The following is a 4,424-nucleotide window of genomic DNA, read 5'->3' as shown; positions in this document are numbered from 1 at the left end:
GACACAGACTTTTGAGATTTTGAAGATTTAAATGAGTCAATAAATTCGATATAAATTCCTTCTAAAATAATAATGAATCAATCAATGAAAATTAATCATTCCTTAAAAAAATCAACAATCATTAATATAATAAAAAAATCAATGAATAAAATTCTACAAAAAAAAAAAATCAATGAATAAACAAAAAAAACAATTTATCACTACACAGCTTCAAGTCTTGTCCAATGCATATATCACCGCCCATAAGTATAGCTCATTGTAAACTAGCTAGCTTGAACCAAATTGATAGAAATGGTCAAAAAAAAAAATGAACAAGGTTTGTTATTTTTGTTGAAACATGTTGTTGTTGTATATATTTTCAATGTCTATATCCTATAATGAATCGTGACACTATTTATGGTAGCAGGACAACCATGAAGAGGAAACGTGATAGAGAGGTAGGGAGAAAATATAAGTGATTATAAAAAACATGAGATAATCAGAAAACATAGAAACATGAGGAAAGGTGAAAGAAATAAAAAAAAATGAAAATCCATCAAAATCTCAGGATATGAGGAAAGACTTTTTGTAGCTCAAAATTCACTAAAAAGTCCATCAAAATCCATTAAAATCCTATTTTTTAAACAATCCATCAAAATTAGAATACTTTTGAATACCACAAGACTTTTTGTAAGTTGTAAAGAGTCTTGATTGAATACCACTAGACTTTTTTAAAGTCTTTTAAAATCCTAATTGAATACCACTAGACTTTTTTAAAGTCTTTTAAAATCCTAATTGAATACCACAGGATTTTATCATCATAAAAAAGTCTTTTAAAATCCATCAAAATCCTAATTGAATACACCCCCCTTAATCACAATTGAAGCACATGTTCCGGTGGTTGAAAGACTTTATTGCAAGCAAATGATGCGGGTTTGATTCCTTTCTATTTTCCTTCAATAGTTTTTTTTATTTATTTATTTTATTTTCCTTTTCATTCTAATTGTGACTATAAATATGTGCTAAAGTGATACTATAATAAGGTAGAAATTGATGAAAAGCAAAAAAACACACATATTAAAACCCTTTTGTCAATTTCACAAAAAAAAAAAACCCTTTTGTAAAAAAAACCATTTTGAAATTTTTGTAAATTAAAAATCTCATCTCATCTAAAACATCTCATCTCTTTTTATTTTTTATTTTTTTTTTTACAAAACATCTCTATTTATTTTGACAAAAAGCAATTTAGGAAATTTCTTTAATTTCCATTTTAAAATTTTTGTAAATTAAAAGAGTAATTTAGGAAATTTCTATTTAAAGAAGTCTTGAAATGACATGTTAAATTATTATTACATGTGGACCAATTAAAATTAAACACCTTAACAATGTACCGGTACACGGCCACATAAGATGTGTACCGGAGTGTTCACCTATAGGGTGTGTACCGAAGAATTCACCAAATTTTTATATACAAAATAATTTTGTATTTAATTTATCTATTATTATCTTTTAGTGGCCCACCCGAATATCTATTCCTGGCTCCGCCACTGCTGCCACTTCTATCTTTCTGCCACAACATTTCACAGTATCACCTCTCCGTCGCGTAGTCTTGCCGCGACGCCGTGTCGGGATTCTCGCCACTCAATGTTTTAATCTTTGCGCTGAAATTGCATGTTTCTATGTGATTGCAACTCTAGAATCTCATTTTCCCCCGTTTTTCAGTTTTACAATTCAACAAAATCTATAAAGGTGGTCATGTCAGTGACGAAGAGGTCGGCTTTCTCGAATTTATAACATCCTATTAATTGGGCATCAAATATTGATCCAAAACTATATTTGATGCTCAATTAATAATATTTTTTACTCAAATTTGAGGGCCAGATGTTACGAATTAATGATATATTCTCACTCACATGTAATCTGTGAAAAATCTTACCTACTTGATGTTTAAGCAAAGAAACATAATTGACACTTTTTTGTTACTTCGTTTTCACTCACTAAAGAGTGACAATAGCTAGGTTGTTGTGTAATAATGAGGCCAAGCTTTATAAACTACAAGAAATTTCAACTCTAGAAAAACTATTCCTTAACAATTTTCAACATTTAGTTCTTTTACAAACTTTGATTTCGATACAAAACAAACATATTAAAGTGAGTTTCCTTCAAATATATACATAGAATAGAACTAGTAGTTAATCACTTTTTCTTCACTAATTATAAACTTGTGTTGTTTTTTGAAGTGTATCCAAGAGTCAAAGTGAGGGTCACAGAGCAAGAACAAGAAGACTATGTTAATTTATCCTGAAAATGATAGTGGACTATTTATTGGCTTTCTTGAAGCTCATTGAGTCCCTACACTTTGAAGGTAATTTGTTTGTATGAATTTTTTTGTATTTGGTTTAATTAGTTAAAGGGTCTTGCTAACGAGTGTCCCGGGGCACTCTCTAAGCATTCCATTTAAAGTAACTTTTTATTTAAAAAGTTAAACATCACAATTTTCAATGCATTGACTTTACGCATTCCGATAAAAATTCTATAAAAAGCTTACTATTTAAGGGCTTAAAGAGTGCCCGGGGCACTAGCATTTGCCATATAATAATCTCTATTATTTGTGTCACAATATCTCTTCGTTTCTTCTTAAAAAGACCGAGAGCTTCATTTGTGTTTATCTCTTACAAATATAACTCTCTATTTCATTTAAGATATCCCATTTTTAACCTTGGCAATTTTTTTTCCGGCATGGGCTTTTAAACATTGTTAATCTTTGAGAGCAGAAGAGGAAAATCAGAGTAAAAGTCGACTATCAATTTCCACAAACACAAAGGCTTGTCCTTAACATATAATAACAAGGAGATTCACTCCTTCAACTAAAGGTAGAACTTTACATCTAATATAAATTTAGCATTGCTTCTTTTGGTAAAGGAAGAACTGAAGCATGTATTGATTAATTAATGAACAACGATGTTTCAATAGGAATAGTGAAGAATAGCAAACGAGTTGGTGAGGGTCCAAAAGAAAATACAAGAGCTAGTCCTCCTGTCATACGCCCACGCGCAGTTTTATCTAGTCCTGGTAATACGACATTCATAATTTTTTCCTATTTATAGGTCTCTTTTACTAATACTTTTCACATATACTACGAAAAATAGATCGGCTAATTAATGTGTACATTTTGTATATGATTATTGTTGAATACGTTGATTGTTGCGTTGAAATTCTCACATTGCTTAAGTTCTCGGGATGTGAAGTGTATAAATATGTGAGGTCAACCTCACACTATAAACTAGTTTTTAACATGGTATCAGAGTCGAATTAAGAACTACAATTGTTATCCCATATTTTAGCTCGAGGTAAAATATGCTTTTATCTCTGGTTCCAAGGACATTAATTCTTTTAAAAGCAGGTTAATTATGACTCTAATAGTGCAGGGCTTTAAATGTCTTCAAGAACAAGAGAGATTATCTCTAGTCATCTCATTTAATGAAGGTTAAGAATAATGTCTTCAAGAACAAGAGAGTTCTAATAGAAAGTATTCTTGAAAGAATGGATTCATTGTCCAGTCTAAGTCTACAAGGAGAAAGAATTAGTCTAATTTCCTTTGGTATAAGAAAATTGTGCCTTTCGATCAAGTGACGATTCGATTGCAGTTAAAGAATCGAAATACTTATGATTGTGGACTTAGAATATTTTCCATCCTTCAAATATGATTCGATTTCGACAGTTGCAGGCTTGCAGCGTTTCAAGACTTTGTTTCATTTCAAATAAAGAAGGGCGCGTGGCAGAAGACTATTAGTTTAACGTTAAGTAGCAGTTGGTTAGTTTTTTCTATAAATAGTACTACTTCGTCCCAAAATATAAGCAAAAGGAGGTCAACAAAAGTGAATGTATCTGGACTAAATTTTAAACCAAATACATCAATTTTCATTGACCAATTTTTGCTTATATTTTGGGACGGAGGGAGTAGTTGGTAAGTCGAAATAAGGGTCACAATTCACTTACACAAATTCTCAAACACTCAAATTATCCATGCTACAGCGAGAAAAGAGTACTTCGAGAAAGATGTATGAATCAGTGAACCATTTTAATTTCCTTGTAATCTTTTACATTTCAAATGCAATTTAATCTTTTCAAAGTCTTTATTTTCGAAGCATTTATCTTTTGCATTTAAATGGTTCTCTCATTCGAGTGAACTCTTTCGTCATTTTCTATTTTGATTCGTGATTCACACTTGTATTTCATAAGCTTTGCTTTACAAGTTACGCAATTAAAACTCTTTCGCTTTAAATACGGTTTTATTGCAAATTAATGTTGTATTCAATGAAGAACATTCAAAACTCTTTTAATCTAACGCACAAACAATTGTCCCGAGATTTACTAGTTGATCTCTCAAGTAATTAATTTAAACTAGCGGTTGTTTACCAAAAATCAGTGTAAACAGCAATGTG

At 30.7% G+C, this 4,424-nt stretch overlaps 1 long non-coding RNA gene across 1 annotated transcript; it reads left to right on the top strand.

Annotated features, from left to right (window-relative positions):
• Positions 1 to 2,071: 2,071 nt before the first annotated feature.
• LOC123913143 lies at positions 2,072 to 3,864 on the top strand. Its single transcript, XR_006811576.1, has 5 exons — positions 2,072 to 2,130; positions 2,220 to 2,344; positions 2,754 to 2,852; positions 2,953 to 3,051; positions 3,707 to 3,864. It is a non-coding gene; the product is annotated as an uncharacterized LOC123913143 (long non-coding RNA).
• Positions 3,865 to 4,424: the final 560 nt, after the last annotated feature.

Source organism: Trifolium pratense, linkage group LG1 (genome assembly GCF_020283565.1).
Source record: "Trifolium pratense cultivar HEN17-A07 linkage group LG1, ARS_RC_1.1, whole genome shotgun sequence".
Lineage (NCBI taxonomy): Eukaryota > Viridiplantae > Streptophyta > Magnoliopsida > Fabales > Fabaceae > Trifolium > Trifolium pratense.
The sequence above is the reverse complement of the archived record's forward strand: the minus strand, read 5'-3'. Positions and strand labels throughout refer to the sequence as shown.